Consider the following 24933-nt stretch of genomic DNA (forward strand, 5'->3'; position numbering starts at 1 on the left):
CCTGTGTGATTCCAGCGCCTGAACGCCCGACCCCTCTGTTTTAAACAATGTTCGTATGTGCCACACACAGAGCCAAGAGATTAAACGCCACCCATTGCTTCCCTTCATGAACATCACCCATAGCTTCTTACCTTAGAGCAAGAGGACTCTGCCCCCCAAGGAAGGGTCTCTGTTTCCTTGTGGCACCCACAGAACAGGCTGCAGGTGTTGTGTTTCCTTACTTGTTCAGTGTCTGATTAGCCCTGACAGTATGGAACCTCTTTAAAGGCAAAAATCTTGCCCAACTTGTTCATTGTTATATCCTGGTGCCTAGCACAGCACTGAGCACATAAAAGGCACCCAATAAATATTTTTATTTTATTTATTTTTTACATATTTTTTATTATTTTTACTTATTTTTTGAGACAAAAATCTCGCTCTATTACCTAGGCTGGAGTGTGGTGGCACAATCACAGCCCACTGCAGCCTTGACCTCCAGCCTCAAGCAATCCTCCCACCTCAGCCTCCTGAGTAGCTAGGACTACAGGTGTGCACCACCACAGTCAGCTAATTTTTTGTACAGCCTGTACAGCCTGTTGCCCAGACTCGTCTTGAACTCCTGGCTTCAAGTGATCCTTCCACCTCGGTCTCTCAAAATATTGGGATTACAGGTGTGAGCCACCACACCTGCCCAGATATTTTTAAATGATGGAATAAAAGTACACTTCCAAGTCACCAGGAAGAATGGCCTTCCCATTTCTGAGAGATCAGAAAAATTTTCTTTGCTGCTGATTAAACTTGGGTCCACCTTAGCATTATTGTCCACAGGGACATACACCTGGACCACGTGGGTAGGCAATCCTGAGTCTGTTTGCTGGTCAGTAGAGCCTACAGACAGAGCAGAGCAGAAGTGCCTGCTGCATAGCAAAGCACATTTGTTTTTATTAAGACCAATCTTTGCAACTCTTAGGAGACAAAAGTTGGCCAAGGGATGAACACTGACTCTTACAAACAAGAAAATGTTAAGGGTCAACTGTGGACTATGGAAATGGCTCAACAGGAAGCATGAGACAACTTTCTCATGCACTACTGGAAACCGAATGCAGACACAAGAGTCTGAGAGTCCAAATTTGCACAACAGTAAATTCAAGGCAAACAGGATACATGTTCAAGTGTTTATCTCTGCTTAACAGTGTTCACTAAGTGTCCACAGGATTCAGAAAGCTGACAATTTAGATGCACCTAGAAGTAATTATATCATCACATCATCATCACATTGGCCTGCAAGCCACTGTATAATTGCCAGAAAATCCCCTTCTGTGGTACAAGTTAAGCAAAGCTGTGGGAAATAACCATACATCTTATTTACTCATCCATAAGCTCACTTTAAGTATCAAGTTTCTTGGAGTGCATACTGTCTGGGTGTGGCCCACAAATGTCATCCAGAGTGACTCCTCAGCGCCTACCAGACGATAAGCCAAAAAGTCTAGACACAAGCAGTAGCTAAGACTGACCATTACGTGAGTGAGAAATTACATTTCTGACATGTAACGTATATAAAACCCTGGTGGGTGAAAGAGTAGTCAAAATCTACAGTCTGGCAGTCAACAAGAGTTTTAAGTGTGGGAAAATGTGCTCTAAATTAAAATATGCAAATTACTTTTAAAAATTAGCTCCACTCTCTCATTGCAGAAATAAGATACAGTTTTTTTTTTCCCCATAAGAAAAGGAGATGAGGCTTGGTGCAGTGCCTCACACCTGTAATTGCAGCACTATGGGAGGCCAAAGTGGGAGAATTCCTGGAGGCCAGGAGTTTGAGACCAGCCTGGGCAATATAGCCAGATCCCATCTCTACAAAAATAAAAAATGAAAAAACAAATAGCCAGTCATGGTGGTGCACGCCTGTAGTCCTAGCTACTCAGGAGGCTGAGGCAGGAGGATCCCTTGAGCCCAGGAGTTCAAGGCTGCAGTGAGCGATAATCACGCCACTGCACTCCAGCCTGTGTGACAAAGTGAGACACTATCTCTAAAAAAAAAAAAAAAAAAAAAAAAAAAAATGAAAGAAAGAAAAGGAGATGAAGGGAAGGGAAATTTCTTCTCAGGTAGTAAGGCCAGGAATAATGGGCATTGAATAGAGGATCAGAAAACTGATGGAAACATCCACATATGATCATTTCATGGAGGTCATGAGTCCAAGTCCATTTAACTCAACCAAACATTAGAGTGTCCACTAGATGCCAGGATCTGAGTAAAGGAAGTGACAGGGGGCAAAGAACAATAAATTATCTTCCTCCAGGGAGCTCGGGGTTTCTAAGGAAATATCCAAAAGTAAAACTATAAATGAAAGCAGACACCAAGGGCTGTAATTGATGATGGACAATTGAGACAAGATTGAGGCAGAAAGGTGAACTCACATTCTGGAGTTACAAAGCAAAGCCAATGAAAGGTCAACTGAAAACTCCAGGTTCTCCATTTCCTTGCCCATAACTCTAAAGACTATGGGGCCTGGAGACTGGGAAGGAAATTTTGAGAAGGAAAAACAAGCTTTCATAGGTAAGAACTTTAAACGTTCAAGGTGAATCCAAGGTCTTATCCATGAGAGACCAGGTATAGGATGAAAATATCACATTTCAACAAATACCTAGGGAGTACCTTCTACCCTTGCCACAAAGATGAGCTAGATATGACTCTTACAATAATATAATAATAAAAGGGAATAGCAATTGGTGGTGATTAAAGTAAAAGACAGGAAGGCCTGACACTGGGATGGGACACAATGCTTACAGCAGGCCAAAGCAGACTCCGTGACCAAGATTAGAGGGCCAGGTGGGGAATGTGGCAAACTAAAGACTGTCCTCAGACTTCTTTTGGTTTATTACAGAAAAGCTGAAAACCTGTGTTCAGATGTCAACTCTCCCAACTCTTAAACACTGGAAAAAATCATCTTGTTTTCTTCTTTTCCCCAAAATACAACGCAAGCCAAACAGTACACGTCTGATGCCAAAGTCTGGCCCACGGGCTGCCAGTTTGAGACCCTCGCATGGGACTAAGTGGAGACAAATGTACACAGCTGGTGACTGTGAGGGCCAAAGGGACGACGAAAAGAGATGTTGTGAAGGTTATAAAGCTAAGCCCCAAGAAAAAGAAAGTCAGCCCTGGGAAAAATAAATAAAGTAATTGAGCAAAAAAAAATTAAACCCCAGAGGCCTGTGGTAGAACACTTGCCACTAACATCTGCACAGCACTTTATGGTTACTAAAGCTCTTCCTCATGTTATCCCATTTGACCCCCAACAATCCTAGGAGGTAGACACTATTACTCTTCCTATTTTAGAAGTGGAGAGTTTCTGGTTCAGAGCATTTAAGCAACTTGCCTGTGTGGTCCCACTCCTATGGAGGGATAACACCAGAACTCAAGTGTAGATCTTGTACTTTTTCAGACTCTCAAAGAGAAGAATTCCAGGCCATCTATCACCTTATTTTTAAAGAATATAGATTCCTGGGCCCTCCCCTGGTTATTTTCATTTACTGGGCACAAGATACCTAAATCTGTACTTTCCAGATATCTTCCAAGCGATTCTGATGTACAACGAGGCTTGATAACACTGGTCTAGACCAATATCCTCAACCAGGGGCGATTTTGTCCCCCTGCCTGGAGACACTTTCTGATAGTCATAACTATGGAAGGAAAGAGTGCTATGGGCATCTAGTGGGTAGAGGCCAAGCATGCTGCCAAAAATCCTACTATGCACAGGATAGCCCTCACAACCAAGGCTCTAATGCCCTACTCCTCACACTGTGATCTGGGAATCAACAGAATCAACATTGTCTGGGAGCTTCTTAGACATTCTGGCCCCAGCCCAGACCTACTGAATCAGATTCTGTGGTTTAACAGGAACTCCAGGTGATACATGTGCACTTTCAGAAGCATGGCTCTAGACCATGCTTCCTTGGCCATCAAGGAATTTTAGAACAGAATGGAACCTCACTGGTAGGCCAATGTCATTACTTTGTAAATAGGGAAACTGAGGCCCAAATTGAGGCCCAAAGTAACTGAGCAACTCGCCATGGTCATACAGCTTGCTCATGGCAGAGCTGAGATCAGATTCCAGATCTCAATTCCTCAACCTGAGTTATCTCCATGATGCCCGTTAGGACCAAAATGGGGGCTCATTCAACAACCCTGCCTCTCTGAACAGTTGAAAGCAAGCTTAGTGGGGAGCTTTTCTGAGGCCTGAAAGGAATCTCTTGTCCCGTTGGTGAATAATTTTCTAAAGATTATCTCAAACACTACAAGAGTACCACGCTTACCCACTAATTCAGCCTGCAAGATGTTTTACAAGCAAAGTAGCCACACTGCTCCCATAGTGGTGGTGTCCAGCAGCAAGCATGATGAAACAGAGTTCTCCAGAATGACGGCAGCAGTCGATGTGGTTTCCCCAAAGACATCTGGGGAATGATGATGAACCAGTTCCAAAGAAGTATTTAGAATAAAATGGCAAGCGTAAAAGGGTTTACAGCAAGGATTTACATGGCTGAGGTCACAAGCAGGTTGTGACAGTTTCAGGCAGCTTAGTTCAGTCTGATACAGACACACATCAGCGCCAATGGTAGATTTTCACGCCCTCCCCACCTGCCCCCTACCGTGTCCCCGTCCTTAGGAAGAAGGCAAAAACAAATTCAGCTATTCTTCCAGCCTCAACTTAAGCTAACATATACTCCAGTTCCTAAACAGCTGTAGGAGTCCAATGCAGTCCATTACTTAATCCTAGTATTTGCTGCAAACCCAACTACCGTCAAAGATGCCATCAACAAAACGCGGGATGCAGCCTGTGTCAAAAAGAACCAGCAAAGCTGGACGAAGTCCTGTAATAGGTAAAGTAAGGAGAGAATGGGAAAGTGGAAGCGTTCTGGCATTTGGCAACCAGCTAAAGTGAAACCAGAATATTGATGTGTGGGTGAGGGAAATAAATTTGCACCTCAAACTTGAGGAGAGAAAAAGAAGAATGAAAGCCTTGCGGGTTTAATACGTGAGTAAATAGATAATTCTGTGTAACACATAATACGTTAAATAAGTGGAACAAATAATAATGACAGGTTGTTTGGAAGGGGTAGATGTCCATCAGGCCTTCCCATAGGCCACGGTCAGACAGGTTTTTATTGCTCTCCCAAAACCCTTCTAGCTGAACCTAGCTGTGAGCTTTTGCTTTATAATGAAGTTAATATATAGTGATGTCATTTATTATCCTGCTCCAGAAATGCAATATTTTTTAAAAGGGGGAGAAAGCAGAGAATGTCCTCTACACATTTGATGAATATATAAAAGCCTCTAAAATCTCAGAATATGTTACAGCTGGAAATTTCAGAGAGTTAAAAAAAAAGTCAGCTTAAATTTAATAGACCGTTTAAATTCTTAGTTGATGGTAATTAGGGAACAAGCAGCATTTCTTTAAACGCTGCTAGACAGAACTTAATCCAATTTAGGTAATCACTAACCTTTGCTTTTTTCTCTCTTTCTCTCTCCTGTACATGAAATCCAAGGATTGATCTACAAAGGCCATAAACTGGCAAAGCATAAAAAAAGAATGTTTAAAGAGGGAGACTGGGTGACTTGTACCTCAAAGGGCCAAGTCTAATTAAAATGGAAACAGGTCCCACAGGCTCCCTAATTTATATTGACTATAAAGCCAACACCGAGCAGCAGAAGGCACCAGGAGGGAGGTGGAGACACTTCCTCACTCTTCCCCTCTGGGAACCTCGTCTGGTATGTTCTGCAGTGTGACAGCCATCTTCGCCCAGGTCAATGCTAGTAATTCTCTATATTCACAATATCTGCAGGGCCTGACTTTCCTTCTTCTGTGGCATCACTATTGTCAGAATTATCCAGACTATCCCTTCAGGCTCCATTGTTTGCACACCTTCTGTCCCCTCATTTTAGAGTCCCTGAACAGCTCCGGCCTTGACTTCTGATCCAGAAACTTCCATTTGAACCACTAGGATTTTCTTGAGAACTTGGGACCCTGGGTTCTCCATGGAAGGCCTTCAAGGGTAGATATCAAAATGCACTAGCCAGACGTGGTGGCTCACGCCTGTAATCCCAGCACTTTGGGAGGCCGAGGCGGGTGGATCACGTGAGGTTGGCAGTTCGAGACCAGCCTGACCAACGTGGAGAAACTCTGGCTCCACAAATTTAGCAGAGCGTGGTGGCGCATGCCTGTAATCCTAGCTACTCCGGAGGCTGAGGCAGGAGAATTGCTTGAACCCGGGAGGCGGAGTTTTCGGTAAGCAAGATCTCACCATTGCACTCCAGCCTGGGCAGCAAGAGGGAAACTCTGTCTCAAAAAAACAAAAAAAAATGTACTGAAAAGAGCAAGACACTCGAGTTCATGGCTATGTGACACTGGGAAAGTAACAAGTCTCTCTGAGCCTCTGTATTTGCATCTGAAAGTAGAGAAAAGAATCCCTACCTGTCTGGGTTGTTGGCAGGCACATATTTGTGCCATTACCATAGCTATACCTGGCTCACAGAAGTTGCCCAATAAATAACTCAGCTCATTTGTTTTAACTGTACAAGTTTCAAAGTAAACCTTGGATCCCTAGGTACTGAAAAAAATGGGAATTAACTCAAATTCACTTCTGATGCCTCATCACTATCATCCATCCCCCTCCTTGGCTCCATGTGAGATCTTCCCTTGTAAAACAGTGCCATCTGCTTATCAGGGTACCGCTCTCTTTGTTCCCCAATTCCAAACCCCGTATTCTGTACAAAATCCATAAAATATTTCATTCCTGTATTTCAGCAACTAAAATATTAATTCACAATGACTTGTTAACAAATGGTCATTTCTACAAGCATTACCTTTAACATGTATTTACATTTCACATACAGAGAGGTAACTCTAGAGAACAAACTTTTAATGATGAATGTTAGACATCGTAGGGATCTTTCAGAGGAACTCACACACCATTTTTCAAATCAATTTTGTATTAGGTCTAGCTCTGCAGAAAGAATGAAAAGGAAAAAGGCTGCAATCTAAGAGAGATTTCGGCATATTTACCTTGTACGAAAGGAATAGCCACAGGAAAACAGATACATGCATACCTACAAATCATTAGTGTGGAGAAATCTGAAAAAAAAAAATAATAGTCCACAAAGACTTTACCGAATTCGATTTTCTACAGATAAATGGCTTTAATGATGAAGACACATTAAGACAATGAGCAAAGTGAGGATTATGATTTAGGTCTGGACTATCAACAAGAGATTTTCAGATAATCAGTGTGAAAGAAACGAGGTTCCACCCTTAAGAAACAAGCTAGTCTAAACTTTGAGAAACAGACTTTCTTATTTCTAGTGCCTTTCTTCTTTTTCATATTAAAGGTTCCAGTTGTTAGATGCATCAATAACATACTCAAAGAACAATGGCTGGAGTTGGAAAAACTGAAGAAAACTTTGTGGATTGACCAAGCATCACTTCCCTTATCTGCAAGGCTAAATTCTACAGAAACCGCTCTAAACAGCACCCTTGATCCCGATTCTAGGGCTGCAACCAGAGAAGACCAACCAGCCAGGTTCCACAGAAGGGAGCCCTGCACCTTCCTCGGTCGTACTGGGAACCTTACCAGGGGCTATATTTTAAATGTGGCTAAATTAGTTTCTGCAAGCTCCATTTCCCCTCCAGACCCGCTAGCTGCTTCGTGTTGTCAGTAACAGCGCTTTCCACCTCAGAGCAATTTACCAGAGCTCAGCACTGTGACATTTTGCAGTATGTAGGGCGATGAAATGTCATGACTGCAGACCTACGGTGGTGGTCAGGATCACCCAAAGAGAGGTAAAAAAGGGTAGTCTCCCGGGCTTGATCAGCGAGGGTCCCTTGCGGACGGCAGGGGGTGAAGGCAGTCCATTGGGCCGGTGGCGTCCCTTTGGTCCTTAGCATGGGTCATCTGAATGTGCACGTGTCGTCTGGGCAACAGGTCCAGAACTCCGCCCAAGCAGGGAAGCCCGGAGACGGCAGCCCAGAGTTTTCTCCTCGCGGGTCTCCGGGGCAGACGTGCAGCTCAGCGGTAGCGCGTGAGCCTTTCGTCTTGTGGGGCGCATCGCAGTAATTGAAACCTTGCACACCGCAGGACTGCGGTGGCGTCTATAAATACTCAGCGCCTAACTGCTGACAAACAAAACGCGGGCTCCCGGCACCGCGGGGGAAGAGGCGGCGGCGGCATGTGACCGAGGGCAGGGGCTGGGTAGAACTGGAGGAAACCCCTATTGCCAGCCAGGGAGGCATCCCAGAGCTGATTCCTGAAGCACAGTTAGCAAGCACACAGGCTGGTCCGACCCCAGGCGTCGGCCCCCAGGAAAACCGGCAGGAGGGCTGGGCAGGCAGGGTCCGAGCTGCTTGGGCAGGGGCCCCAGAGCGCCCCCTGCGTGCAGCGAGCCCGGCGTGCGCACACAGTAGGCGCGCAGAGGAAAGCCTCGCCAAAAGGAGGGCGGGCGGGAGAAACAAAGCGGAAAGAGGATACTGCGAACTCCCAGCGCGCGGCCCGCAGCGGGGCCGCCCCAGGGCTTGCTCGCAGTCGGTCCCGGCGGGGTCCCCGCGGGCTGGGCCCTGGCCCGCCCCAGTCCGCAGAGCGCGGCCGTGCAGCGGCGCACGGGACAAAGTGGCTCCCTTCCCTGCCCTGCTCTCCACGCCCCACTCCAGAAAAAGGGGGACGGCCGGGAAAAGGCTGCTTGCAGGCGCGGAGTCGCCCGCGCGTGAGCGGGGACAACTCTTTGGATTTGACCCCCAGACGGAGGGAGAACGAGAGAGTCAAACAAGAAGACTTTCTTTTTCGACCTCCTGGCTCAACCTAGGTCCCCCGATCACCAGCATCCCCATTCCACCCCACGGCGGTACCTCAACCACCCTTAATAGAGACCGGGAGCGTGGCCTGTCCACTGCCCGACCATGGTGGTCGCGAGTAGGATCCCCTACGCCTGCCTGCAGCGTCCGATCGGAGGATCCTTAACCATGCAGGGAGTTCCCACCTGGTTGCCCCCCCAAATGTGACACTTTTCCCCAGCTCCTCCCCGCGACCCCCGCCACGCCGCGCCCCGTCAAACTGTGAGCGGTAATTTTCTGCTCAATTCTGCGCGGTTGCTGAGCCTAGGACTCCGGCCTCTCCCAGAGACGCCCCCCACCCACCACTCACCTCTTTGGGGTCTCCGGCGTGCATCACCCCAAGCCGCGCACACTCGCCGCTCGCCTCCGCCCCAGACTTCGCGCGCCTAGGAAAAAGTTTCCGGTCTTCCCGAGGAAGTTTTCTCACCGGAGAGAAAGGAGCGACCTGGATGGTTCTCGCCGTCTGCCCAGCTCTCCTTCCCTCCCTCCCTCCTCCCCCAGCTCTGCCCTCTGATGGGGTCCCGTCCCGCCTCGGTTCCTCTCCAGCGCAAGTCAACAAACGCTTCGGCTGCGGAGCTTCCAGAGCCGGGCTGGTGACACGTTTCCCTCTTCTCTCATCTTACGGCCTCCTCCTCCTCCTCCTTCTCCTTCCCTCCTCCTCCTCCTCCTCCCACTTTTCCTGTCCCGGGCACCTCGCTTTAGTTTCTCTCCAACGGTCCCCATCTCACTTCACCCCATCCCACTCCTCCTCCCCTTCAGCAACTCTTAGCCTGCTGGCGAGAGCGGAGAGGGGGAACCAGCACTTACATCTAGTTCAACAATTTCAGGAAATCCAAGCTTTTTAACTTAAAAAAAAAAAAAAAAAATGCCAAGGAGGATGCAGCAGGGCAAGGGAGCTCCGTGCTTGCGTTTCTCTCACACAGGGGAGATCTGCAGCCCCCTGGCCCCGCTGCCCCGCAGCGGGAAACTCTGCCAAGCCTAGAGGTGATTCTGAGCTCACTTAAAAGGAGCAGGGCGGAGCTGAATAGAGGACTGGGGCCTGGAACTTTATTTTTTTTTTTTTTAAGGTATAGTCCCTAGGCCAATTTCAAAAGTTGTTTTAAGTGCATTAATGAAAATACAATGCAAGTGAAATCTTTCCCTTAGGTTTGCAAAATTCTTTTAAAGCTCCCAAACTCACTTTCTAACTGCAGGTTTAATGAACTGGAGGAGGGTCCTTCAGAGTTTGAAACCACAGAAAACCAACAATCCAAAAATTAAAAATAATGTATAATTATTTGAAAAACTGTTAGGGTTTTGTTTTTTGTTTTCTTTCTTTTTTTTTGCAGGTGTTAAGAATTTAGTGCAGCTGTTTGCAGGACTCACTGACTTGCATCATTTCACCCTATGGTTGAGCAGGAAATACTTTAAAAATGCTGCTTGATCACACATCACTTGTAGGCTTTGAAACCACAGTGACTTTTGCTGAAGAAAAAGATGTGTGTGTCCTTTTATCTCAACACTGAGCATGATTCATTTCCATTTTTTGATTTGGTCATTTAAGCAACACATAAACCTATGTGTTAGGGTTGCTGTGGGGATGGGAGCAGGTTGAGGAAGTTCTGGGCATCTCACTTCTCCTGTGATATTAGGTAAAGCTAAAAGATTCTCAACAGAAGCCCTGGAATGATGAAGGGCTTTAAATGTCATCCCAGGAATCACACATGATTAAAGAGACTGGGCATGGGACATATGCCTGGGAAACAAAATCTTTTTTTTTTTTTAAGACAGTTTCCCCTCAGTTACCCAGGCTAGAGTGCAGTGGCATGATCTCGGCTCCCTGCAAACTCTACCTCCCTGGGTTCAAGCAATTCTCATGCTTCAGCCTAGCTTCCTGAGTAGCTGGGATTACAGGCATGCCTGGCTAATTTTTGTATTTTTAGTAGAGACAGGGTTTCACCATGTTGGCCAGGCTCGTCTAGAACTCCTGACTTCAAGTGATCCACCTGCCTCAGCCTCCCAAAGAGCTGGGATTACAGGCATAAACCACCGTGCCTGGCCAGAAACTGATAGGACAATGAGCAGGGAGGAAGCTTAAAAGAGGCGGGTCTGAGGGATTAAGAGCCAAATCCTGGAGCCAAAATGGCAAGGTCTATGCAGCAGCTCCTCTTCTCCCCATCCTCTGGTTGTTAGCCACGTTACTTAACTTTGCTGTGCCTCAGTTTACTCATATGAAAATGGGGATAAAAATAGTAGCTATGTCTTAGGGTGGCTATGAGGATTTAATGAATTCATGCAGAGAAAATGCTTAGAATCCCTGCTGGGATTCAGAGGATATTGAGCTATTATTATTCATATCATTATCCCTAGAGCCTGGGGAGTGGAAAGGGAGCTAGTTCTACCCGGCTGCAGGGAGATCAGTTTGATAACATCGATTCTACATTGCTAACTCTCTCATCTCCTTCAAGTCTTATTTCAATGAGACCTACCCTATTCCACTTAAAGTTGTAATTCACCCCTCCCAGTCTCCCTCATTCAACTCTGTTTTTTTTTTTTTAAATATATTTTAAAGAGAGAGAGAAACAGGAGAAGGAGAGAGAAAGAAACAGCTAACTCTCACACTGAGTGAATGAATCCAGAAAGATGGAATCCAGGAGAGGAAAGCAGCTTCCACACTGAGTGGAAGGGAATAGAGAGAGATGGAGTTTAGGAGGGGAAGACAGGCTTCCACGAGAGAGTGTGGAAGGGGACTCCAAAGGGAAAATCCATGATAGAGAAAAACAGCTTCCATGAAGGGAGTGTTCATGGAAAGGGATTCAAACATGGAGTCCCAACTCTGCTCTTTTTTAAAAAAATATATATAGCATCTATCACCTTGTAACATATTGTATGGTTTACTTTAAGAAAAAAAAAAATTATTCTCTCTCTCTTACCACCACCTCCTACTTTCAGGGTAGGACATCAGCTCTACAAGGGATTGCTTTAATTAAACAAATCCAATTTTTTTTAATTTACTAATATTGCCCAAGTTCCTAAAATAGTGTCTGGCACATAGTATGTACTCAGCGAATGCCATAGAAATGAACTCATTTAGAAAATGCTGTACTGATTGCCTATGGTGGGCAGGGCATTGTGCAATAAGAAAAAAAGTTAATCATGAGGCCTATCCAGAGATAAAAGAGGCTCCTCTGGAAGAAGTGTACTTCCTGGTAAAGGGAAATATGCATAACATAGGAGGATGCTATAAAAAAGTATTGAAGGACTGAAAGGGAAGTTTAAAGAGGTTAAAGTCTTTTCTAACCCTAAGAGTTTTTCATTTTGTAAGCAGATTTTTTTTTCCTTTTTCTCTTTCTTCTTTCTTTCTTTCTTTTTGAAACAGGGTCTTGCTCTCTCACCTAGGCTAGACTGCAGTGCCTTAATCACAGCTCACCATAACCTTAAACTTCTGAGCTCGACTGATCCTTTGCCATGGCCTCCCAAAGCACTGGGATTACAGCCACCATGCCAAGCCAGGATTTTCTTAAGATGAGCAGTAGTCAATATTTCCATGTAAATCAGAGCTTCTCTCTAAGGAACATTAATGCCAATATATGATGCTTGTCACTACCCAAATTCTAACCAACGTTCTACCTAAATGTCAATGAGACATTGCCTTTTCTTATTAAGAAACAGAATCTTCATAGGAGAAACCAGTGTTGATTATTCTATTTAAACATTAATTTATGAGGAGAAAATTCTACACTTTTTTTTTTTTTTTTTTTTAGAGAAAGAGAGAGAGAGAATAGGAAGGAGAAAAAAGGAAGAGAAAGAGAGAGAGAGAATGGGGAGGAGGGAGAAGGAAAAGAAAGAGGGAGAGAGAATGGGAGTATTGCTTTCTTGCCCAGGCTAGAATGCAATTTAGTAATGGGTATTGAAAACCTCTTTTATACTGATAATTATACTTAATGATGTAATCAGGAAGGAGTAAGGGAAGAAGATAACAAACAAACAGCCAACCAATATTTAATTTAAACCTATGAAATGCTATGCGATTACTGAGGAGTGATTTACTTCCAATTATATAGTCACCTTTGGAATAGGTGTGAGGTGGTAATGTATGTTTTGTGTATTTGAAGTGGAGAGTACTATAAATATTTATTAAGTTTACTTGTTCCGGGTCTGAGTTCAAGTTCTGAATATCCTTGTTAATTTTCTATCTCGTTTTTCTATAGAATCGTTAGCTCTTCTTGTTGCATTGATCCTTTTGCCATTATGTAATGTCATTCCTCGCCTCTTTTGATCTTTGTTGCTTTAAAGTCTACTTTATCAGAGGTGAGAATTGCATCTGCTGCTTTTTGTTTATTAGTTTATTTTTACTCTCTGTTCAATTGGTAAATCTTCCTCCTTCTCTCTGAGTCTTTGTGTATTGTTTCATGTAAGATGGGCCCGGATGCAGCATACCGATGGGTTTTGGCTTTTTATCCAATTAAAATATATGTAAGTTTAATACCAGCATTTGATGCTAGCTGGCTGTTTTGCCCATTAGTTGATGTAAATTTTTTATTGTGTTAAAGTTCTTTGCTTTTTGATATATTTTTGGAAAGGCTGATATTGGTTGTTCCTTTATATGTATAGTGCTTCTTTCAGAAGCTCTTGTAAAGCAGGCCTGGTGGTGGTGAACTCTCTAAGTACTTGTTTGTTCGCAAAAGATTTAATTTTTCCTTCGATTATAAAGCTTAGTTTGGCTGGATAGGAAATTCTGGGTTGAAAGTTCTTTTCTTTAAGGATGTTAAATATTGGTCCCCACTCTTTTCTGGCTTGTAGGGTTTCTGCTGAGAGATCTGCTGTAAGTCTGATAGGTTTCCCTTTATGGGTAACCTGAACTTTCTCTCTAGCTGCCCTTAGTATTTTCTCCTTCATTTCAACCCTAATAAATCTGGCAATTATGTGCCTTGGGGTTGGTCTTCTTGAAGAATATCTTTGTGGTGTTCTCTGTATTACCTGGAGTTGAATATTACCCTGCCTTGCCAGGTTGGGAAAATTTTCCTGAATGATATCCTGAAGAGTATTTTCCAACTTGGATTCATTCTCTTCATCACATTCAGGTACACCTATCAAACGTAAATTAGGTCTTTTCACATAATCCCATATTTCCTGGAGACTTTGCTCATTCCTTTTCATCCTTTTTTCTGCATTTTTGTCTTCTCGTTTCATTTCACTGAGCTGGTCCTCGACTTCTGATATCCTTCCTTCCGCTTGATCAATTCGACTCTTTAAACTTGTGCATGCTTCGCGAAGTTCTCGTGTTGTGTTTTTCAGCTCCATCAATTCACTTATATTCTTCTCTAAATTGTCCATTCTCATTAACATTTCGTTAAACCTTTTTTCAAGGTTCTTAGTTTCTTTGCATTGGGTTAGAATAAGTTCTTTTAATTCACAGAAGTTTCTTATCACCCACGTTTGGAAACCTGCTTCTGTTATTGGAATACCGGTGTAATCTATTAAGCCTTGTTCCGTTACTGATGAGGAATTGCAATCCCCTGTAGAGGGAGAGGCATTCTGATTTTGAGTATTCTCTACCTTTTTACGCTGGTTTCTTCCCTTCATTATATATTTGTCCGTCTGTCGTCTTTATAATTACCGACTTTCTAACTGGGTCTCTGACGTCCAACTTGTTGATTCCCTGCGCCGAAATCTGAGCAATCCACTGAGCCGGCCAAAAGAGCGGTGTTAAGATTGATGGTGCTTTTCTGCCCGGGAATATCCGGACTCTGCACCAAGAACTGGCGTGCTAAGGCACCAGCAAAACCGCCACGCCGGCCACAAGAGTCGCCCTGGCGACCCGTGGAGCTCCTCCACTGGGAATCTCGTGGTCGGTGAGCAACTAATATTCGTCTGAAAGTGTGGCGTCCTCTCGTTCTTTGCGCTTTCACTGGGAGGTACGTGCCCGAGCTGCTAATCATCAGTCATCTTGGATCTCTCTCCAAATTCTACACTTTATTAGATACATACACAGCTTGCCATGTCCACAGCCTCTGAAATGGAAGTTAGTCCAATCAAGGTTTCTGTCGAAAGAGTAACTAACCCTTAGCCAGCTACCTTTAAGACTAAGGGTGGGCACCTAACCCAGGTGCATCCAATCCATAGATTTGTCCTGTGACAAATTCCGGACCGAAAAAGTGCACTTCGCCAGTAGGATTACATTCAGGAATGTGAACACACACACACACACACACACACACAACTAGTATGCAGAGCAAAAGCTGAAGTTTGTGACTTTATCTGAACTCTAGATTCTGGAAGCTGCAGACTGACTGTCTGTGGGCCTGTTAGATTGTATTGTTTGAACCTCAGGAGGTCAACATTGTTTGAATTACTTGCCAATATTTTAAGATCAGAAAACACCATGCAAGTATACAGATGTTTCAGTTTGCCTTGAAAAACCTAGGGGATCTGGCATTATTCTTGCTGCAAACCTGCACTCCGCAATTGGCTAGTTCTGCAGTGCTTTTTCTCCCTTTTAGGGAGAACATGCAGTTTCCAGTTTGCCACAATCCCAGCCACTCCCTGCTTCTCTTGTTCCCAGCCTGATCACCCATTTTCCTGCTACTCTGAATGCAGCTTCCAAGGGATGCAGACACATAGTTAGAAGGGGCCAGAGCTAGGAACAACCAGAAATTATGCAATTGAATGGCATGGGTTCAAACCATTTTACAAACAAAACCTTGCTTGGAACCACATAATATGAACACCACCACTCATCTTTTTGAGACAGAGTCTCACTCTGTTGCCCAGGCTGAGTGCAGGGGCACGATCTCGGCTCACTGCAACCTCTGCCTCCTGAGCTCAAGCGATTCTCCTGCCTCAGCCTCCCAAGTAGCTGGGATTACAGGCGCATGCCGCCACACCTGGCTAATTTTGTATTTTTAGTAGGGACTGGGGTTTCACCATGTTGGCTGGGCTGGTCTCAAACTCCTGACCTGAGGTGATCCACCCACCTTGGCCTCCCAAAGTGCTGGGATTACAGGCCTGAGCCACCATGCCCAGCCCACACTATCGCATTTAATGTCTTAGGGGTCTGATACACACAAATGTCTGCCAAGTTAAGGTGTTTAAAGTCTGATCTCTTTCCACGATAACCCCAAGGTCTCATACTACGATCCAAAAGTATTTCAATAAAGAAAAACATATATCCTTCCACAAGTTTTCTCCTTTTGTAGATGGAAAAAAGGAGACCCTGAAAATTCAAGATCCTTTGTTAATGCTTGTCAGGGACACAGGTAGGTCTCCCAGCCACGTGCAACATAAAAACCCACAGTTTTTCAGGTCCTCAGAGCTCAGGTAATAAAATGAGTTAATGTAGTTACTCATGATAAATAGCAATCTAGATATAAAACTTGCGTAAGCACTCAATATACCACCACAGCACTGTACTATCCATAAAAACGGGACCATTGGAGAAATATGCTCAGCATCTGATCTAACACAAGGGTGTAAAATCAGTGACCTTTGGTACAGCATGGAGATTTAGCACACAAATGATAAAAGCTTGCCCTCCTTCTGCCTTCCTTGTGACTTCCACAGTAAAAAATGGAGAACCTCGAAGTTGGTTTTTTGGGAGAATTTTGGATGACATAAACAAAATGATTATTTTGGTCTCTTTCATTCTTTTCTTGTTAGCAATGGGGTATTTCTGGTATGCTGGTTTTTACCATCTTTTTTTGTCTTTTGGTATTGGGGAGTGTCTGCCCTCCATTCTAAAGTGGCTGGTAGTAAATTAAATCTGTCTTTTGAGAATAATTTGAATAAGCAAATCTTAACAGGGAAAAAAGAAATTTGGTGGTCCTACTTAATTTTTTTCTTGGGTAACTTTCAAGGATTTCAGGTATTCCTTCCCACAATCCTAAGTCAGTCGGTTGATTGACTACTGGCTGGTCACTTATCGGTGTCAAGTACCAGGGATGCAACAGTGAACAAGAAAGACCAGATTTCTACCACCAACGAGCAGGAGACAAACATTCCACATGGAAACAAATGCATACAGGAGATCATCTCAAGTATTGATGTGTGCTCTGAAGAGGATAAACTAGAGTACTAGAGTGACTAGAAAAAAGAAGAGAAATGCTTTACATAGAGTCATCAAGGATGATTTTCCATAGAAGATAATTTTAAAATGGAGACTTAAGTGATAAAAATAGGCATCTATGCAAACAGAAGAACAATGTTCCAAACAGAAGAAATAGTCAGTACAGGGGCCCTGAATCAGGAAGAAGCATGGCAAGTTAGAGGGGAGAAAGCAAGCCCCTATGGTTGAAGGAAACAGGTGGGGAGGCAGACAAGATGAAGTCTAAGCAACAGAGCAAGGTCATGGTAAGGAGTTGGTCACAGTGGGAAGTCACCACTGCCATGATCAAACATGCTGACATTGTATTGCCCAGTTCATTTCTTAGAAGGCCTTTTGCATCAGTGGAAGCAATGGCAGACACTCCATTGCATACAATCCCTCTCTGCACCTTAAGACAGGATTGAATGGGAAACATTCCAAATAAAAACTGAGTTCCAGGCCGGGCATGGTGGCTCACACGTGTAATCCCAGCACTTTGGGAGGCCGAGGCAGGTGGATCACCTGAGGTCAGCAGTTCAGGTCTGACCAACAAGGTGAAACTACCTCTCTACTAAAAATACAAAAAAATTAACCAGGTGTGGTGGCAGGAGTCTGTAGTCCCAGCTACTTGGGAGGCTGAGGCAGGAGAATCACTTGAACCTGGGAGGCAGAGGTTGCAGTTGCAGTGAGCCGAGATTGTGCCACTGCACTCCAGCCTGGGTGACAGAGTGAGACTCTATGTCAAAAAAAAAAAAAAAAAAAAAAATCCCAGAGTTATCCAAAAAGAGTTTTTCATCTTTCTTGGTGATTGTAGATGCCTTTTGGAGAGCTGCCCAGACCATGCCGCCTTTCCCAGGAACCATCACATACCTCAGACTCTGCAAAATGGGGCAGCGGATTGTCCTAGACCTGTATCAGGTGACTGGTCCTGGGACTTGGCACCTGACACATGAGCAGATGAGATGTGCCAATCAAAGTGTCCTTTGGAATTCAAACTAAGGGGCCCACATGGCATATAAGATAACTGGTCTCCTAGCTTCATCCTCCGCCAGCAGCAGCTGGCTTCATTTGATCTCGGTTTCCTCGAAACACTCAGTCTCAGCATCACTCTCTGCACTGCAGTCATCAGAACTGGCCCCCTTATGCCCCGCATCCTTTTTTCTGCTCATCAGTCCAAAGATCAGGGTCCAAGGTTTTCTTAGTCACCCCAGGTTGTCATCACCACGTTCTTCTTTCCATCCCCATTTCTGACCTGTCTTCCAGCCCTTCCTCATTCATAATCCTTTTGTGTGCTCTGAAACCCACAGTCCATCACTAGCAAAATCCCCTACACTTCACTTCTTTTCTGAACGTTCCCTTTGCCTTTATGCCCTAACTCAGCGGTTCTCGAGCATTTTTATCTCGGGGCTCTCTTTAAAATAATTGGGGATCCCCAGAGCTTTGATTTGTGTGGGTAATATCTATCAACATTTACTGTATTTGAAACTAAAAATTAAAATTAATGTATTCGGTTTAAAATAATAAAACCATCACATATTTTATGGAAATTAACTATATTTTCCAAAACAAAAAAAAGTACTGAGAACAATGGTATCGTTTTACATTTCTGAAAATCTCTTTAATGCCTAGCTTAATAGAAGACAGTTGAATTCTTCTACCAACTTCTGCATTCAATCTGTTGTTGCATTATAGCACATCATGCAGACTCTGGAAAATTCCACTATAGACTTACGAGAGAATGAGGGTAATAAGGTGAATAATATCTTAGTTTTCTAGGAAAATAGTTTCGAGCTGTGGATCTCTGCCAGGTCTTGGAGATTCCCTAAGGGTCCCTGAACCTCACTTTGAGAATCACTGTTCAAAGTAAACTCTGCTCTTCCGCTGAGGCCCTGAAAATCCTCTCAAATGATGGTAGTTTCTCTCCCACACTCATGGCATAACTGGACTTTGAGGTAGAGTCATTGTTTTCCTTGGTTTTTGTGCCACTTCCAGACCACAGTCCCTCCCTGAAAATCCCCAACAAGCCATTAGACTATTCCACTCGCTATCCCCTGCCCCTGTAGTGGTCATTACAGATTCCTGGGTTATCTCCCGCTTGCCTTGAAACTTTCAGACCTGGTTTATGATGATTCTCCTAGATGTTGCTCTTGTCATAATTCTCCGTGATTTCAGTATCCATTGAAATAATTGTTCCAATATCCCAGAAGCTCAGATCCTTAGCCTCTGCCCTCGTGACCTACCACTCTACGGCAGCCACTTACTGTCTCGGTCAGCCTTGATGTTGTCATTTCCTATTTACACCCACTCCCATTCTCTAACCACCACCTCCCAACTTTCAGGGTCATTCCCTCTGCTGCCTGGCTTCCAAAATCTTCAGCTCCCCTGAGATATACTATCTTAACCCATGGCTGCTTGTCCTCAAGTCCTCACTTCCCTCCTCACCCAGGTTAGATTCCCTTATTATATTATCTTCCTCACATACACCCTGGACTCACTTACTCCTTTGTTTACCTCATACACTTCATTGTATTTGCTTTGAGAGAGAGAGAACAGCAGAGAGAGAGAGAGAGAGCGCAACAGAGAGAGAGAGAGTGAGAGAAGTTCTCTGGTCCCAGCTCCCATGAAGCCTGGCTTGGGCTTGTTGCTATGAGAGGCCCATTTTATTTGAGATAGTGGGATCCAGGGTCCAGGTAAAGTCATCCTTTGAAACTCAAATGTCTTGACCAGAACAGTCAGTCATCCCTAGTATAAGTCAAACCTTAGAGTCAATCAATGTTTCCTTGCGGGGAAAAGGCTAAGGTTTGGACTGAGACCTGGCAGTACATTTAAGGACAGTTCCGTTTGAAGGCAGTGAGAGTCTCAGTTGCAGACACTACCTGTTTCTCAGGGATTCTGTGAGGCCTAAATGAGGTTTATGAGAGCTATGTGAAATACTTGGCATAATGCTTGGTACACTGTAATACATTTTTTAGTAACAAAGAAAAATAATTAGATACCATATTTAAAATAAGAGATCTTTGTGTGCTATTGACCAACCATCAGGCTTGTTTTCCAGCATAAATAATCTCAATTCTTTTATGGCAAAGCCTAGTAGTTTATTCTATTTCCAATTTGATGAACATATGTTATAGCCTTTATTTATATTCTCATGTGTGTTACTGCATGCTATTGAATATAAATGGGACCTCAATAAGTGGTATGGAACATGGAAATACAGTAATCTTAAAAGTAAAGCATGATGGGCTGGGCACGGTGGCTCATGCCTGTAATCCCAGCACATTGGGAGGCAGAGGTGGGCGGATCACCTGAGGTCAAGATTTCGAGACCAGCCTGACCAACATGGAGAAAACCTGTCTCTACTAAAAATACAAAAATTAGCTGGACGTGGTGGCACATGCCTGTAATCCCAGCTACTCAGGAGGCTGAGGCAGAAGAACTGCTTAAATTGAATCCAGGAGGTGGAGGTTGCAGTGAGCTGAGATTGTGCCATTGCACTCCAGCCTGGGCAACAAGAGCGAAACTTCATCTCAAAAAAAAAAAGTAAAGCATGACATTTACACCCTTCCCACTTCAGAAACAGATAAATCAAGGTAATGAACATAGCCACATGAATATAACATAAATAATGACATAAGACAGTAGTCTGCATTGGATATATAGAAAGGCGAATGGAATAAGCAAAAATTTGTGTATGCTTATTCATTCCTGTCTGTGGGAGAAGGGAGGAGAAAGGAAGGAAGGGAGGGGAAAGGAAGGGGAGAAAGAAGGGGAAAGGAGGGGAGAAAGAAGGAGAAAGGAGTTTTTGTTTTTGTTTCTGTTTTGAGACGGAGTCTTGCTCTGTCACCAGGCTGGAATGCAGTGGCACAATCTCAGCTCACTGCAGCTTCACTTCCCTGATTCAAGCAATTCTCCTGCTTCAGCCTCCAGAGTAGCTGGGACTACAGGTGCCCACCTCCATGCCCAGCTAATTTTTGTATTCTTAGTAGTGACAGGGTTTCACCGTGTTGGCCAGGATGGTCTCAATCTCTTGACCTCACGATCCGCCTGCCTCGGCCTCCCAAAGTGCTGGGATTACAGGTATGAGCCCCAGCCAGGAGAGAAGAGTTCTAAACTCTACTGTGAAAGAATTCTGTCCAGGATAGTTTATCTAGGCTATTCAAGACACATGATCAAAAATTCCTTAAAGCAATCTTGGCCCATTTCCTCAGAGTCAAAGCCCACTGTACAACCCTCTAACCACTAATTTAGTGTCCTAGGTACCATAATACACTCACAAGGTACATCCCATACAAAGTAAGCTTTGGGGGATTAACTCATGCTACTAGATTCCCCAGAAAGTGATGCATAAACTAAAATACTAATTAATCAGTAATTTGCTTTCTAGGATTTTCTGCCTAGAATCACATTTATAAATTATCTCTTTAGGCAAAAGAGATGTCATTAGGAAATGTATTTGTTTTCCATTTTAATCTAAATCTTCCTTGGCAAGATAGAATTTGCATTATGCTCTAAGCACAGCATATGCCTCCCTCTTCCTCCCTTCTTGTTCTCTCACTCTGTCTCTCTCATGCATACACAAACACAAATATGGAATTAATAAAAACAAAAAATTACAACTGATATTAATATTAATTGCAAAAATATATTAATTACAGATGTACAATGTGCTGACACTGTGTTAGGTACTTTGCAAGCAGTGGCTCACTTACTCCCCAGACAACACTAGGAAAGAGTTGCTATTATCATCCCCATTTTTTTTGTTGTTGAGACGGAGTCTTACTCTGTCACCCAGGCTGGAGTGCAATGGCATGGTCTCAGCTCACTGCAGCCTCTGCCTCCTGAGTTCAAGCGATTCTCCCACCTTAGCCTCTTGAGTAGCTGAGACTACAGGGGTACCACCGGACTAATTTTTGTATTTTTAGTAGAGATGGGGTTTCACTATGTTGGCCAGGTTGGTCTTGAACTCCTGCTCTCAGGTAATCCGCCTGCCTTGACCTCTCAAAGTGCTGGGATCATAGGTGTGAGCCACTGTGCCCGGCCTCTTATCACCAGATGAAGAAGTTGAGATTAAAAGAAATAGCTTAGTCATTTCCCAAGGTCCCACAGCTTGTCAGAGGCAGAAATAACTACAAATTATACAGTTTTATTTCCCATTGTAAGTTCTTCAGTCATCTTGACCTCCCAATTTAGGAAGAGGAAGTTGCAAAACTGTTTGGGGAAGATAAATATTCTCATCCAAACCACTCACTACAGGGAGGTTTTCTGCTGGATGTGAGAAATTACAATTCTGCAGGAGCAGAAAGTGAACAGAGCAAAGATGCCCTGTCCCCTAGCAGCACCTGTACCTCACAGTGCATGAATGTCTCACTCAGTCGAGGTGAGCCATGCCAGCCAAGTGGATGGCTCCCCTTCACAAATACCTGTTCTTTCTCCAGCATTAACTGGGGGACAGGTCTAGTCTGACAGTAACACAGACTGGCCCATCACTCAACATCTGCTTCACTTCTCCTCCTAATATCATACTTGTGTTACCGGAGGTTTGGTGTTTCAACCTGGCTTTCATTGATGAAGTCTGGCTTAGCTCTTCTAGATGGGCATTTCTCAAACTGCTCCCCAAGAAGGGGAAGGTGTGATATCATGAAGGGTTGCTAGTGTTGCTGGAGAAACATCCCTTAGTCTAATAACTTTTGGAAATACTGCATGTAATACTGTAAAATGCATTCGTATATTAAGAACTTGGAGGTGGTCTTTAGAAAAAAAATTCAATAATTTCGTTTCATTTCATGGAATACTATTAACAGCTTAAGGGCATAATAATCTGCAGGACATAACTGGGAAATGCAGTCCTAGACAAAAGAATTCCCTGTCAGTCAAACTTGTTTGAAAGGGCCTGAGACTGTATAAGATGAGGGGAAACCTTAATTGAGTCCACTCAGTAGACTCTGCTTTCGGCTTTTTAATTTCTTGGATGACTGGTCTGCTGATAGTCTCCCAAATTTACAGAGGAAAAAAAAAAAAAACCCTGCTTCAGTTTCCACTGCAGAAAGAAACAAAGCAAGTTACCTTGAACAATCGTTCCCCCTGTCCTGCTTAAGTGCTTCATCATAAGAACCAGCTACCTCCTTCACGGAAGGGATGATGAGGCCTAACAGATATGATCTAAGGACATTTGATAGGAAATCAGCATGACCAGCCATTATGTATTGAGTGCACAGTAAGTACCAGGCCCAGACTAAGCCCCCACGAGACAGTAACTCGTTTCATCCCTACAGCCTGCCTGTGATGCATGGATCACTGAACGGTCCATTGGGAAACACCTAGAACTTCACACAGTGCCTCCTCCACTGAGCAGCCACTCAATAAATGTTACCTAGAGGAAGGAAGGGAGAGAGGAAAGGAGGGAGAAAAGAAACAAATTAACATTTAGAGATGTCAAATTGCCCAACGTCACACCTCTAGCAAGCAGGAGAATCAGGACTCAAACACAGGAGAGCTGAGCTCTTTCATACCTGGACAAACTGCCAAGCTTCCCACTCACTAACACATTGCCAGCCTCTAGGAGCTGGCTTGAAGCTCTGACCACACTTGCTCAGGACGTTAGCTTTGGGCAGCTTGTAGCTTGCATGATCAAAACCCGCTGTATTTATATGGCACTTTTTTTGAGTTTGTAATAATGCAATATGTAAAATTTATTGAGCACTTACTAAGCACCAGGCACTACTCTAAGAACTTTACAAAGCTCATCCTCCATGACCATCCTAAGAAATAAGTGCAATTATAACCTACCTTATGCTGAAGAGTAGAGAGGTGATGTGACTTAACCTGTAATTAAGTGGTAGAGTTAGGATTTAAACTGAGGCAATTTGATCCCCAAATCTCTTCATTTAACCTCTTTACTAAATTCATTTCTTCTATCTAATGACAGACCTCATGAGAGAAGGAAAGGACAAAGGCAAGTACCATCCACAGTTGGATAATTAAATATGTGTATTAATTTAACCCCAAAAAATGTTAACTATGCATGGCTCTCAGCGCATCACAAGTATCAGCTCATTAATTCCCCTAAACACGAAACAACACTATGAGGCCAGTGCGATTATTATTATTTCCATTTCACAGATGAGGAAACTGAAGCACAGAGTGTTAAATAACTTGTCCAATGTCACACAGCAAATGGCAGAGCTGAAATTCAAACCAGGACATTCTACCCCCACGACTCTGTGGGTTTAACCACCACGGAGTGCAGCCTGACAAGAACATGCAGGTGCCTTATTTAAAAGTGAAATGCCCTCCCAAGACCAGTGGCTAAAAATGGTCTCTAAGAGGAAGGCAGAGCCATCTGTAGACCTGGAAGTTAAACAGGGCCACAGAGCTTGAATGACTTAATCACTGTTCAATTTAGATTTCCTGGCTGAAAGGGTTCCTGTTCATCCTACTGGAAATTAATAGCCAATTGTTTCTTTGCATTCTTGTGGGAGGGGTAGGCCATTTTCCTCTGGCCCAGCTGTTTCTGGAAGAGTAAGTGCTCGGCCTGTCAGGCAGGTACAGAAAGACTGGTAGGTAAAGGGGACCAGATCCCTTTGTCAAGCGAGCTTGGCAGAGACCAGTCAACGCCTGCGTATTCTGCTGGTCTAGGAGCTGGGGCCCTTCCTCCTCTCCTTGCAGGAAACCTGCCCGGGAGTCGATTCCTCTCTCATAGGCAGGTGAGGATGAAGGGGAAAAGAAAAGACAAGAGTCAGGTCATTTGTTATCAGAAGGGGCAAAAGAGCTTCTAAGGAAGCAGCGAGGAGCATAACCGCAGCATCTGCAGAAAAGGCATTGAGCTATTAACAGTGAATTCTGCTTAGTGCAGTCAATCTGTCCCCAGCTAATCTGGAAAGAAAGACATGAGCTCCCAGAGGTCAGGGAGTGATGTCTGCCCTCACACTTCAAAAGCACTCTCGGAATATATTTTAAATAACTTGTAGCGTGAAAGTAAGTTAACAGCACCACAAGGAACTGGGCTTAACTTTTCTCC

General features: G+C 44.0%; 1 protein-coding gene across 9 annotated transcripts in view; it reads right to left on the reverse strand.

Moving 5' to 3' along the window:
- The window catches only part of PRR5L (proline rich 5 like), a 170955-nt gene that overhangs the window by 81692 nt on the left and 64330 nt on the right, over window positions 1–24933 (reverse strand). The window contains exons 1-2 of one of the 9 annotated variants that reach the window (XM_021665464.2): window positions 9662–10028; window positions 9165–9240 (exon numbers count right to left, since the gene is read on the reverse strand). The exons of 5 other annotated variants lie outside the window; for them this stretch is intronic. The gene's annotated coding sequence lies outside the window, so the exon portion shown is untranslated. Of the gene's footprint in view, window positions 1–9164; window positions 9300–9546; window positions 9577–9661; window positions 10029–24933 lie in introns of those variants that run through there. 3 more of the 9 variants (XM_021665462.2, XM_021665465.2, XM_021665471.2) reach the window with 3 other exon arrangements.

This window comes from Aotus nancymaae, unplaced genomic scaffold (genome assembly GCF_030222135.1).
Source record: "Aotus nancymaae isolate 86718 unplaced genomic scaffold, 86718_ANA_hifiasm-v0.15.2.pri h1tg000059l, whole genome shotgun sequence".
Lineage (NCBI taxonomy): Eukaryota > Metazoa > Chordata > Mammalia > Primates > Aotidae > Aotus > Aotus nancymaae.